Source organism: Mus caroli, unplaced genomic scaffold (genome assembly GCF_978045245.1).
Source record: "Mus caroli unplaced genomic scaffold, Mus_caroli_1 scaffold_22, whole genome shotgun sequence".
Lineage (NCBI taxonomy): Eukaryota > Metazoa > Chordata > Mammalia > Rodentia > Muridae > Mus > Mus caroli.
In genome coordinates, this window is record NW_028227277.1 from 6,102,206 (window position 1) to 6,117,418 (window position 15,213).

Genomic DNA, 15,213 nt, shown 5'->3' on the forward strand with positions numbered 1-15,213 from the left:
AACAATAATTGTATAAGAGTTCAATAATCACAACAAAAAGTAAAACATCTTAGTCTAGACATATATATACAAGATGCCAAGTAACTTTCAACAAAACACAAAAAAAACAATTCAATGAAGGAAGGCTAGAAATTTCAATAAATGATGCGGCGCCAATTGGAAATGGGGATGAGTGTTCTTGGTTTTGAACTTGACTACATCTAGAATTAACTAAAACCCAACTGACTGGGCAAGACTGTAAGGGAATTTCTTCTTTATAATTTGAAATGGTAAGATCCACTTTGAATCTGTATTTTTCAAATGGGAAAAGTCACCTTCAACCTGGCACACAGCTATATAAAAGTTCTGCAGCCTATATAAAAGACATGGAAAAAGAAAGTTATTTTGTTGTTGTTGTTTGTTTTTTTTTTTCTGTTTTTTTTTTGTTTGTTTGTTTTGATTTTTTTTTTTTTTTTTTTTTTTTTTTTTTTTTTTTTGCCTGTTTGCCCTCATTGGCAAGTCCATTCCTTCCCTGGTATTACAGGCCATTTTTCAGAATTACAGAAGACACTGAACATGACCTGAGACATCCAGCCTCATTGACTGAACAACTATTAGATTCTTTGAACATAGGTTGGTAGAAAGCAATTGTTGATTCACATCATGTAACTTTAAAGTATATTTAAAGTATATGTAAAGTATATTATATAACAAAATATTACAAATGGTAGAAAATATTACATACCTCTAAAATGCTCAGCATCCTTAATCATCTGAGAAATGCAAATCAAAACAAGCCTGAGATTCCATATCACACCAGTCAGAATGGCTAAGATTAAAAATTCAGGTGACAGCAGATGCTGGCAAGGATGTGGAAAATCTGGAAAGAACTCATATACACCTCAACAGAGGAATGGATACAAACAATGTGCTACATTTACACAATGGAGTACTCAGCGATTAAAAAGAATTAATTTACGAAATTCCTAGGTAAATGGTTGGACCTGGAGGGCATCATCCTGAGTCAGGTAACCCAATCGCAAAAGAACTCACACAACATGTACTCACTGATAAGTGGATATTAGCCCAGAAACTTAGTATACCCCAGATATAAGAGACAATTTGTAAAACACATGAAACTGAAGAAGAACGAACACCAAAGTGTGGACACTTTGTCCCTTCTTAGAATTGGGAACAATCACCCATGGAAGGAGTTACAGAGACAAGGTTTGGAGCTGAGACAAAAGGATGGACCATCTAAAGAGTGCCATATCGAGAGATCCATCCCATAATTAGCCTCCAAACGATGACACCATTGCATACACTAGCAAGTGTTTGCTGAAATGACCCTGATATAGCTGTCTCTTTTGACACTAGGACGAGACCTAGCAAACACATAAGTGGATGCTCACAGTCAAAAATTGAATGGATTACAGGGCCCCCAGTGGAGGAGCTATAGAAAGTATCCAAGTTGCTAAAGAGATCTGCAACCATGTAGGTGCAACAACATTATAAACTAACCAGTACCCCGGAGTTCTTACTCTAGCAGCATATGTATCAAAAGATGACCTAGAAGGCCGTCCTTGGAAAGAGAAGCCCATTGGACAAACACATTTTATATGTCCTAGTACAGGGGATGCCAGGGCCAAAAAGTGGGAATGGGAGGGTAGGGGAGTGGGGCAGAGGGCATGGGGGACTTTTGGGATAGCATTGGAATTGGAATTGAGGAAAATATGTAATAATAAAAAAAATAAAACAAAACTGCCAGTTGAGTTTGAGCATCTATTTAATATCATCTCAAGAGAACTCTACAGAGGAAAATTAAAAATTAAAAATAAATAAATAAATAAATAAATAAATAAATAAATAATATATAATATATACATAATAGTTTTATAAAATCATGCATATATATATATATATATATATATATATATATATATATATTTTAATAATCAAACTCAGGGGTGAGATCAACCAAGTGGAAACAAGAAGAAGTATTCAAAGAATCAACCAATCAAGGAGCTGGTTCTTTGAGAAAATCAACAAGATAGATAAACCCTTAACCAGACTCACTAGAGGGCATAGTGAAATTATGCTAATTAACAGAATCAGAAATGAAAAGGGAGACATAACAACAGACCCTGAAGAAACCCAAAACACCATCAGATCGTTTTACAAAAGGCTATAGTCAACAAAACTGGAGAACCTGGATGAAATGGACAAGCTTCTAGACAGATACCAAGTACCAAAGTTGAATCAAGATCAGGTTAATGATCTAAACAGCCCTATATCCCCTAAAGAAATAGAAGCAGTCATTAATAGTCTCTCATCTAAAAAAAGCCCAGGACCAGATGGGTTTAGTGCAGAGTTCTATCAGACCTTCAAAGAAGATCTAATCCCAGTTCTTCACAAACTATTACACAAAATAGAATCGGAAGGTACTCTACCCAACTCATTCTATGAAGCCATAATTACTCTGATCCCTAAACCACATAAAGACCCAACAAAGATAGAGAACTTCAGACCAATTTCCCTTATGAATATTGATGCAAAAATCCTCAATAAAGTTCTTGCTAACTGAATTCAAGAACACATCAAAACAATCATCCATCCTGACCAAGTAGGTTTCATCCCAGGGATGCAAGGATGGTTCAATATACGAAAATCCATCAATGTAATCCATTATATAAAAAAACTCAAAGATAAAAACCACATGATCATCTCGTTAGATGCTGAAAAAGCATTTGACAAAATCCAACACCCATTCATGATAAAAGTCTTGGAAAGATCAGGAATTCAAGGCCCATACCTAACCATGGTAAAAGCAATCTACAGAAAACCAGTAGCCAACATCAAAGTAAATGGTGAGAAGCTGGAAGAAATCCCACTAAAATCAGGGATTAGACAAGGCTGCCCATTCTCTCCCTACCTATTCAACATTGTACTTGAAGCCCTAGCCAGAGCAATTAGACAACAAAAGGAGATCAAGGGGATACCAATCGGAAAAGAAGTCGAAATATCGCTTTTTGCAGATGATATGATAGTATACATAAGTGACCCTAAAAATTCCACCAGAGAACTTCTAAGCCTGATAAATAGCTTCGGTGAAGTAGCTGAATATAAAATTAACTCAAGCAAGTCAATGGCCTTTCTGTACACAAAGGATAAACAGGCAGAGAAGGAAATTAGGGAAACAACACCTTTCTCAATAGTCACAAACAATATAAAATACCTTGGCGTGACTCTAACAAAGGAAGTGAAAGATCTGTATGACAAGAACTTCAAGTCCCTGAAGAAAGAAATTAAAGAAGATCTCAGAAGATGGAAAGACCTACCATGCTCATGGATTGGCAGGATCAACATTGTAAAAATGACTATCTTGCCAAAAGCAATCTACAGATCCAATGCAATCTCCATCAAAATTCCAACTCAATTCTTCAACGAACTAGAAAGGACAATCTGCAAATTCATGTGGAACAACAAAAACCTAGGATAGCAAAAACTCTTCTCAAAGATAAAAGAACCTCTGGTGGAATCACCATGCCTGACCTAAAGCTGTACTACAGAGCAATTGTGATAAAAACTGCACGTTACTGGTATAACGAAAAACAAGTAGACCAATGGAACAGAATTGAAGACCATGAGATCAACCCACATACCTATTGTTACTTGATCTTTGACAAAGGAGCAAAAACCATCCAGTGGAAAAAAGACAGCATTTTCAACCAATGGTGCTGGCACAACTGACGGTTATCATGTAGAAGAATGCGAATTGATCCATTCCTATCTCTTTGTACTAAGGTCAAATCTAAGTGGATTAAGGAACTCCACATAAAACAAGAAACACTGAAACTTATAGAGGAGAAAGCAGGGAAAAGCCTCGAAGATATGGGTACAGGGGAAAAATTCCTGAATAGAACAGCAAAGGCTTGTGCTGTAAGATCGAGAATTGATAAATGGGACCTCATAAAGTTGCAAAGCTTCTGCAAGGCAAAAGACACTGTCAAGAAGACAGAAAGACCCCCAACAGATTGGGAAAGGATCTTTACCTATCCTAAATCAGATAGGGGACTAATATCCAATATATATAAGGAACTCAAGAAGGTGGACTCCAGAAAATCAAATAACCCCGATAAAAAATGGGGCTCAGAACTGAACAAAGAATTCTCACCTGAGGAATACCGAATGGCAGAGAAGCACCTGAAAAAATGTTCAACATCCTTAATCATCAGGGAAATGCAACTCAAAACAACCCTGAGATTCCACCTCACACCAGTCAGAATGGCTAAGATCAAAAATTCAAGTGACAGCAGATGCTGGCGAGGATGTGGAGAAAGAGGAACACTCCTTCACTGTTGTTGGGATTGCAAGCTGGTACAACCACTCTGGAAATCAGTTTGGCGGTTCCTCAGAAAATTGAACATAATACTACCAGAGGATCCAGAAATACCTCTCCTGGGCATATATCCAGAAGATGTTCCAACCGGTAAGAAGGACACATGCTCCACTATGTTCATAGAAGCCTTATTTATAATAGCCAGAAGTTAGAAAGAACCCAGATGCCCCTCAACAGAAGAATGGATACAGAAAATGTGGTACATTTACACAATGGAGTACTACTCAGCTATTAAAAGGAATGAATTTATAAAATTCCTAGGCAAATGGATGGATCTGGATGGCATCATCCTGAGTGAGGTAACATATTCACAAAGGAACTCACACAATATGTACTCACTGATAAGTGGATATTAGCCCAAAAACTTAGGATACCCAAGATATAAGATACAATTTGCTAAACACATGAAAGTCAAGAAGAACGAAGACCAAAGTGTGGACACTGTGCCCCTTCTTGGAATTGGGAACAAAACACCCTTGGAAAGAGTTACAGAGACAAAGTTTGGAGCTGTGAAGAAAGGATGGACCATCTAAAGGCTGCTATATCCAGGGATCCATCCCATAATCAACTTCCAAACGCTGACACCATTGCATACACTAGCAAGATTTTGCTGAAAGGACCCAGATATAGCTGTCTCTTGTGAGACAATTCCGGGGCCTAGCAAACACAGAAGTGGATGCTCACAGTCAGTTATTGGATGGATCACAGGGCCCCCAATGGAGGAACTAGAGAAAGTACCCAAGGAGCTAAAGGGAACTGCAACCCCATAAGTGAAACATTATTATGAACTAACCAGTACCCCAGAGCTCTTGACTCTAGCTGCATTTGTATCAAAAGATGGCCTAGTTGGCCATCACTGGAAAGAGAGGCCCATTGGACTTGCCAACTTTATATGCCCCAGTACAGGGGAATGCCAGGGCCAAGGGGTGGGGGAGGGTGGGTGGGGGACTGGTGGTGGAGTGTATTGGGGACATTTTGGATAGCATCGGAAATGTAATTGAGGAAAATACCTAATAAAAATAAATAAATAAATAAATACATACATACATACATACATAAATTATATATAATATATATATATATATATCATAGTTTTATAAAATCATGCATTGTGTATATATATATATATATATATATAATTATTTTTATTTTTTATTTATTTACTTAATTATTTTTGCTGTACGTTTTGTTTCCCTAGAGAGCCATGACACATAATAGGTAAAAGAATCAGCCTCAATCTCAACTTCAAACTGTTTGTAAATTAATTCACAAGGGCATGGATTTAAATGTAAGAACAAAATAAAAGATTTAGGAAAACTGGAAGATATCTAAGACTAAGTGAATTAAGAGTTCTAGATTTCATGGAAGAAATATTCATTCTAAAAGGAATAATTGATCCTCATTAAAACTAAGAACTTTTATGCTGAGCTGGATCGTGGTGGTGGTGGTGGTTGTGGTGGTGGTGGTGGTGGTGGTGGTGGTGGTGGTGGTGGTGGTGGTGGTGGTGGTGGTGGTAGTACATGTTTTAAACTCAGAACTTGGGAGGCAAAGGCAGGTGAGTTTGTGGTCAGGCCTGTGTACAGAGTTATCTTGAAGATGGCCAGGGTTATGCAGAGAAAATATATCTTGAAAAACAAACAACCCAAAAAACAAAAAAAATAACATAGAAAAGAAATATTTTTTGTAGCACTTCCTGATTCAACAGTGAAGAAGCAATCTAAATCAATTATAACCCAAAAGGTAATTTCTCCCAAGGTGTATTTTTCATGAGCACAGTCCAGGTTACACAATGCATACACAAAGGAAAGGAGTTATTTTTACCTACAGAGGTGGTTAGCTTGTAGATGTACAGCATTAAAGCACTGTATAGTGCCTCTTTGAATGGGTTAAGTATAGCCCATTCTTCCTCAGATAAATGCATTTGTATATCTTCAAATGTTAACAAGTCCTAAAGAAGAGAAAGGACTTGAATTTCTTACTGAAGCAGAAGCAGTTCTAGTACCTGCCTGTGAATCATGTTATAGGCTGCATGCTGAAGAAATTATCAGTAAAGTATTTAGGTGGAGAAATTGAGATGACCAGAGGTAGGCAAGTGGACAAGTTAATTGGTTGTAAAATACCCAGTTTCCACTCTGATCCTGCCAAGTATAGTCCTATGGAGATCAGTAAGGTCGAATGTACCCGATAACATTTGGTGTCTTAGCAGCAGGGAAAAACTAAATGAGACTGCCTGAAAAAGGGAAATGTTAAAATAAAAGAAAACAATAACAAAAAGCAATCTGACTTTCTCCAGCCCCATGGCTACTTAACACCACCAAACCACTAGGAAACACTAGTGTTGGGCACATTGTTGTGTTGCCATAAAGCTGCCCTGATCATTTGCTTTCTTGGGTGTTATCCTTCATGAAGTGATTTCTCTCTTTTCCTTCTCTGTAAAATATAAAAGACTGAACTTAAAAGCACTATCTGAAGTGATACATGAGTCCCAACCTCTCTCTATAAGATCCGGTTACCATGAGTCAGCCAAAATAAACTCCGCCTGACATTCTTAGGTTGGATTATGAAAGAGGTGGTTTCTGTTGTCACTTAGTTCCCCCATCACTAGCAGCACCTAGAACATGGCACTAGGGTACACAGGCCAGTGGAAGTCCTCCTCTCTCAACTCATGGATGTATTTTCATAAAAGGATACGAGTCCCAGCATCTATTCTGCCTCTAGGGAACATAAATGCTAGCCCATGCTCCTATACTGAAAAAAACTCTCAATCACCATAGACAGAGAAAATAATATATATTCCATGACAAAACCAATTTTACACATAACGTTTCCATAAATCCAGCCCTACAAAGAATAATAGATGGAAAACACCCACTGAAGGAGTGAAACTACACCCGAGAAGAAGCAAGAAAGTAATCTTTCAACAAATCCACACAAACGTACGTCCACCTCTAACAAGAAAATTATTATGAAGTAATCATATACCTTAATATCTGTTAATATGAAAATTAATATTACCAACATAACCTAATTAATTGAAATTCATAAATGTGAGTATTTAGAAATTAGCCGTGTGTCATTCTGTTGTCCCTAATTTGGAAAATGGGATTAATAGGTCCAATGTTCTACAATCCATATAGTCTTTCTGCTTTTTTGTACATAACACAGTCTTGCTGTGTGCCACATAATGGTCTTGAAATTATACTTCTCCTATCTCAGCCTCTCTATTTGTAGGATTGTTTATTTGTTGTTTTTACACTATACTATGGTTTTCAAAACAGGTTATATATTTCAAAACTGTTTATAAACCAAAATTAATGTAGACAATTAATTTGGGAGGTGGCTTATAAGAGAAAAACAAAGAGTGAGACTGAACGTTTTGCTTGATATTTATTATTATTGTATCAATTCTGAAGAAGAGGACTTTATAAGTTACTACTATTCTGAGATGAATGCTTTTGAAAAAAAATCACATCCAATGTAAACTGAATCCTACCCTCAACTAACTTCTGTGACACCCTCCAAGCAGAACCATTCTTCATTGAAACAGTTGATGAATGACTTCAGGGATAGACCATCTTAATACACACACCATTCCTTAAGTGAATGTACCCTGTAACATGTATTCTGAGAATGACAACAATCACTCAAGTCAAATAGCTTTGACCATAGCAGGAAATTAGTATCCAAAATCATGCCTTCAATTCATTCCTTGGTGCAGCAAAATTGTGAACTCTTATCTTAGCTACTATGGAGGTAAAATTCTTTGGTGATGTGAGGGAAATTCAAGTAGATCCTTATTACAATGAAATCCAGTGTTCATAAACTTCTTATTTTGTTTGAATCACAGTAAGCCAAGATTTTTTTTTTTAATTTCATTTTTTGTTAGATATTTTCTTCATTTACATTCCAATATTCCCCTACACCCTTCCCCGTCCTTGCTCCCCAGCCCACCTACTCTCAAGTCCTGTCCCTGGCAGTACTCTGTACTGAGGCATATAACCTTCTCAAAACCAAGGGCCTCTCCACCCACAGATGGCCTACCAGGCTATCCCCTGCTACATATTCAACTACAGACACAAGCTCTGGAGGTACTGGTTAGTTCATAATTTGTTCCTTATTTAGGGTTTCAAATCCCCTCAACTACTTGTGTACTTTCTCTAGCTCCTCCATTGGAGGCCATGTGTTCCACTCAATAGGTGACTGTGAGCATCTACTTCTGTATTTGCCAGCCACTGGACTACCCTCACACAAGACAGCTTCAGAGTCCTCTTAGCATAATCTGTATATCAAGATTTTTAAGCTCAACTAAAAACAAAACAAACAAACAAACAAAAAAACAGAAAAAAATACTATTTATGTTCATTAAAAAAACAATAGTTATATATTATTTTAAAATATAATACAGTTAATATATTTGGAGTTACTTAAAATTTATATTGAGAAAAATGTATTTTCAGTATTGCTGCAGACAAACATCTACATAAGACTATTCAATTGATTGTTGTTTTATATCAAAAAAACTTTATAATATTCATTTTATTGTTACAATATTTTATAAATATTAAGGAACATGATAAAAAATGAAAGGTTTAATAGGTTTTGAGTGGGCGTCAGCTAGAGGAGTTGTGGTACAAAAGAAAAATAAGAATGTGATGTAAGTCTGTTTACTTAAAATATGCTTTTAGATGTTAACAAATTCAGATAAATTGAAATTATGTATATTTTCTTATCATAATGCATTAAAACTTAAATCAAAACTATTTCTAGAATTGGTGGGATTGCTCAGCAGTTAGGAGCACTGGCTAATCTTTTACAGATCCTGAGTTCATTTCTCAGCAAAAACATGGTGGCTTACTACCGTTTATAAAGTGATCTGATGCCGCCTTCTGTCATGTAGGTGACCACATAAACAGAGCACTCACACATTTTAATAATGATAGACTTAAAAACTTTAAAATGTTTCTATTATTGTTTATTATTATTATGATGATGATGATGATGATGATGATGATGATGATGATGCCTAACTTCTTCCTTCCATTTCTTTCCACCAAACCAGCCCATATATCCCTCTTTGGTCTTTTTTAAAGTTATAGCCTTTTTGAAAAACTAATATACAAGTAGGAAAACATTGAAAGTAAATGGGAAGAATGCCCTAGGATGCATGAAATACACACTAGTCTAGTTGAAAAAAAGAAAAAATAAAAACTAGCTATTAAGAGCAACTGTGGGTTCGACAGTAGTGATTCATGCCTGCATTTGAGAGGCAGAAGCCAAAGATTTCTGAATTCAAGGCCAGCCTGTTGTAAGTTCCAGGAAAATCAGGGCTACAGAGAGAAACCCGGTTTATAGAAATAATAATAATAATAAATAAAACAAAAACCAAAAACAAACAAACAAAAAAAAGCACCTGTACTATGCAGAGGACGGGGCACAAAGCACCCACATAGTGGCCCACAATTTGTGCACAGTCACGTTTTTTAGAGAATCAGTGCTCTCTTCCAGCCTCTGTATGCAACAAAGGCATAAGTGAGAGAGAGGGCCTGCCCAGTCAAGCACATAAGTGAGAGAGAGGGCCTGCAAGGCCTAATGTATGAGTGAGAGAGAGGGCCTGGGCTGCCTAGCACATAAGTGAGTGAGAGGGCCGGAGAGGCTAAGCACATAAGTGAGAGAGAGGGCCTGCACTGCCTAGCACACTCTTCTAATCCAGCTCAATACTAGGAAGGTGGAGACAGGAGGGTACCAGAGGTTGTAGGGATTCTGGATGCTCCTTTCTGAACTCTTAGGACAGCATAGACTCTTCTGGTTTGCGTATGTACATGCAGAAGTCCACAACATTAAATGCTTACGCACATAAATAAATAAAATACAAAAATGCTTACAAGAGCCTCTACAGTTGAAATTAACTAGTGTCATTTGCAGTGTTTCATATGTTACACATTTGTTCAAGTTTTTCAAGTTTGTAAGGGCTTATCAACCTATAAACAGGAAATCATTTGTCTTAAAGCCAGTAGCTTATTCCCACCTCCTGAAAACTCACTTCAAAATGATGGTACCTGGTACTCCATGTACGCATGCGCAGGGTATATTCAGCCAATCAGCGCAGGCCTTGGGTGAGACCTCTTTTGTCCATTTGGCATCACTAAGGGTACATAGAGACCTCTATCCGGGCCTGGCTCCTGACAAGTGTTTTTTTCCTTTGAGGATCTGAGCAGGGAAGGGTGCGGTTGGAAGGTGTTCTCCTCTTAGATGATCTGTAAGTGATAGTTGGCTCTGATCATGGTTGTTGGACAGTTAATCGAGGTGTTACGGGGTCGGACATCTCAGGCCCAGGTGGCCATTATGTGAGGAAAAGGCTCCTCATAGTCATTTCCTCTGGTATCTGAGGGTGAATGGAAGGTGGAGGACCGTATTCATGGAAGAGGAATGAACAGGTCAGGGGCAGAGAGGATTGGGAACCCTTTGAAGAGAAAAGCTTGGGGCCTTGGGATAGGATCAGAGAGCCGGCTGCAGGACTAGGGGTCGGGGGCCAGGGAGCCATGGGTGAGAAGCCTTGGCGCTTGTCCTGTGTGCTGTTCAGGATCCATTAGAAACACACTGAGGATTCCTCCCTCCTCGTTGTCTTGTCTACGGTGTGTTCCTTTGATATACACTTTATGAACATTACAGACAGTAGAGTTGTATAAGAAGAATGAATGAAAAGAAGAAGAGGAAATATTGCAAGAGATTCATAAGTCAGCTGGTATGGATTCTGACCACGGATCCTTCCATCTCAATTGCCCATTTATTGGGATTAAAGACTTGCACTACCATGTTCAGCTTTTTCTCTCAATTTTATTTCTGTAGGATGGGATCTATCTTTGTAGTTCCGGCTGCCCTGTCTTGGGCTGGCCTCGAACTTACAATCTTCAGATGTTTGAAATCCTCGGCTTCCCCAAATCCCCATATTCTCCAATATAAGGCCTTTATGTTTGGGTGGTGGTGATGAGTGTTTCTTGTAGACTAAGCGTTGGGTCTTTTTGATATGAACATACAGTTACCATGTTCTTTATCTTTCTGGATAGAACTGTGAGTTTACCTTAGACTGAGATAAACTGATAAACAGAATTGCTTATGTTTTGTTTAAAAAGAATGTATGGGTGATTCGATCAAAATTCAGATGCCTCAAAAATTACAGGCGAACAAATTTTGCTCATCGTTTTCTGGAAGGAGGGGAGGAATCACATATTGAAATGTGGCCAGGTTATGTCTTTTTTAAACTGAGAAATGGCAGATTGTTAACTTTGGTTCTGAAGGAGTTTTTTTTTTTTTTTTAAATAAGTTAAAGAAGGTTTTGAAACAAGTTGTGAGGGAAAGGGACATGATAAATAGGATACATAGAGAAAATGTTCCTGGGAAGTATATATATATATATATATATATATATATATATATATATATATATATATATATATATATGTGTGTGTGTGTATGTGTGTGTGTGTGTGTGTGTGTGTGTGTGTATGGGTATATGTGTGTATGTATGTGTGTGTGTGTATGTGTGTGTGTATGTGTATATTTGTGTATATACACACACACACACACACACATATATATGCATCACCATATTGAATATGTATACAGAACTCTCTGATAAAGACAAATGATTAAAAATACTATATATTAAAAAACAAAAGAAATGATCTTTCATTGAACTAAGATAATTATTTGATTTTTTTGTCATTTTAATTATTTAAATGATACCTTTTATTCAGATAACTAAGTTCTTTTTTTTCCTTTTAATTTTTTATTTTTTTTTTAAACTAAGAGGACTATTAAGTTCTTAAGAGAAGAATGGCGCTTAAGAAAATGATGGTGATACCAAAGGAAGGTTACTTATAATTTTGGACTGTGATGATGAAGAAGATGACATAAGTGTTTCAGAGGAGTCTCTTACTAAAGGTATAGCTTATCCAGTGTTGGGCATTAATTGTGTCCTGCATTTCATTAGACCTTTACCTAGTCTCCTAAAATGGAAGAAATCTTTGTTAAGAGTTTTCATAGACTTCATTTTTAATTTTACCTATATTTATCTATTCTTATACACGAGTTTTAGCAGCACATATACCTACTCTTGAAACTATAGTCACAATATGTTGAGAAACAATAACTTGCTATGATTTTGCCCCAGGAAAAAACCTGAACATAGTTCCTATAATATGTTTGCCATACATGAATTTATTTCATAATACCTGCAAATAAATTATTTCATTTCTTTTTCTATTATATACTTACTTTATTCATATTTCACATGTTATCCCCTTTTCTAGTTTCCCTTTCAAAAATCCCCTGTCCTCTCCCCTCTCCCCCTGCTCCCCAACACACCCACTCCCAATTCCTAGCCCAGGCATTTCCCAATACTGGGGCATAGGACCTTTATAGGAACAAGTGGCTCTCCTCCCATTGTTGACCAACTACTCCATCCTCTGCTACATATGCAGCTGGGTCCATATGCCCCATTATTTTTTTTCTTTGATTGGTGGTTTAGTCCCAAGAATTGTGGGGGTACTTGTTAGTTTATGTTTTTTTTTTTTTCCTCCTAAGTTCCTGCAAACTCCTTAAGCTCCTTGGGTACTTTCTCTAGCTCCATATTTGGGAACCCTGTGCTCAGTCCAATGGATGTCAGTGAACATCCACTTCTTTATTTGTTAGGCACTGGCAGTTCCTCTCAGGAGACAACTATATCAGTCTCCTGTCCCCAAGCTCTTGGTGCATCTTCAATAATATCTGGGTTTGGTGGCTGTTTATGGGATGGATCCCCAAGTGAGGCAGTGTATGGATTCGTTCAGTCTAAGCTCCAAACTTTGTCTCTGTAACTCCTCCCATGGGTATTTTGTTCCCCATTCTAAGAAGGAACAACATAATCACACTTTGGTCTTTCTTCTTGAGTTTCATGGGTTTTGCAAATTTTACCTTGGTCATTCTGGGATTCAGGGATAATATCCATTTATCAATGATTGCATATTATGTGTGTTCTTTTGTGATTGGATTATCTCACTTAGGAAGATATCATCCAGATCCAACCATTTGTCTAAGAATTTCATTAAATCATTGCTTTTAATAGCTGTGTAGTAATTCATTATAGAAAAAGTACCATATTTACTATATTGATTCTTCTAAAGAGAGTCACCTGATTTCTTTTCAGATTCTTGTTATTATACATAAGGCTGCTATAAACATAGTGAAGCATGTGTCCTTATTACAAGTTGGAACATCTTCTGGGTATATGCCCAGGAGGACTATTGCTGGATCTTCTAGTAGAATTATGTCCAATTTTCTGAGGAACCACCAGACTGATTTCCAAACTGTTTGTAACAGCTTGCAAATCCACCAGCAATGGAGTGTTCATATTTCAACACATTCTCGCCAGCATCTGCTGTTATCTGAATTTTACATCTTAGCCATTCTGACGGTTGTGAGGTGGGATGTCTGGGTTATTTTGACTTACATTTCCCTGATGATTAAGGATGTTGAATATTTTTTAGGTGCTTCTAAATCATTCGGTATTCCTTAGTTGGGAATTATTTGTTTAGCTCTGTCCCAATTTTTAAAAATAGAGAAAATTGATTTTCTGGAGTCCAGATTTTTGATCTCTTTATATGTATTAGATATTAGACCCCTATCTTATTTAGGATTGGTAAAGATTTTTTTTCCCAATCTGTTGGATGCAGTTTTGTCCTATTGATAGTGTCCTTGACCTTACAGAAGCTTAGCAATTTTATGAGGTTCCATTTTTCCATGTTTAATCTTGCAGCACAAGCCATTGCTGCTCTTTTTTTTTTCTTTTCATCAAGAATTTTCCCCCTTTTCCCATGTTCCATGTTCTTCCCCACTTTCTTCCCTATAAGTTTCAGTGTCTCTGGTTTTATGTACAGTTCCTTGATCCACTTAGACTTGAGCATTGTACAAGGGATGAAAATAGATCAATATGCCTTCTTCTACATGGTGACTGCCAATTGAGCCAGCACCACTGTTTGAAAATGCTGTCTTTGTTCCACTGGATTGTTTTAGCTCCTTTATCAAAGATCAAGTGTCCATATGTGTGTCGGTTTATTTCTCTGTCTTCAGTTCTATTTCATTTATCTACTTGTCTATCACTCTACCTGTACCATGCCATTTTTATCACAATTGCTCTGTAGTACAGCTTGAGTTCATGCATAGTTATTCCACAAAAGGTTCTTTTATTGTTGGGGATACTTTTTCCTATCTTAGGGTTGTTTTTTGTCTTGTTTTGTTTTTGTTTTTGTTTGTTTGTTGTTGGTTTTTTTGTTTAATTTCAGGTGAATTTGCAAATTGCCCTTTCTAACTCAGTGAAGAATTAAGTTGGTATTTTGATGGTGATTGCATTGAATCTATAGATTCCTTTTGGTAGGACAGCCATTTTTACTCTATTAATCCTTCCAATCCATGTGCATGGGCTATCTTTCCATCTTCTGAGATCTTTTTTGATTTCTTTCTTCAGAGATTTGAAGTTTTTACCATATGTATTTTTCTCTTCATAAGTTAGATTCACACCAAGGTATTTTATATTATTTGTGACTATTGTGAAGGGTGTTTTTTTGTTTGTTTGTTTGTTTGTTTTTTGTTTAGTTTGTTTTTCATCCTGCTTTTCCTTTGTGTAGAAAAAGGCCATTGACTTGTTTGAGTTAATTTTATATTCAACTACAGCACTGAAGTTGTGTATCAGGTTTAGGATTTCTCTGGCAAATTTTTGGGTCACTGATACATGCTATCATATCATCTGGAAATAGTAATATTTTGACTTCTTCCTTTCCAATTTTTATTCATTTGTTCTC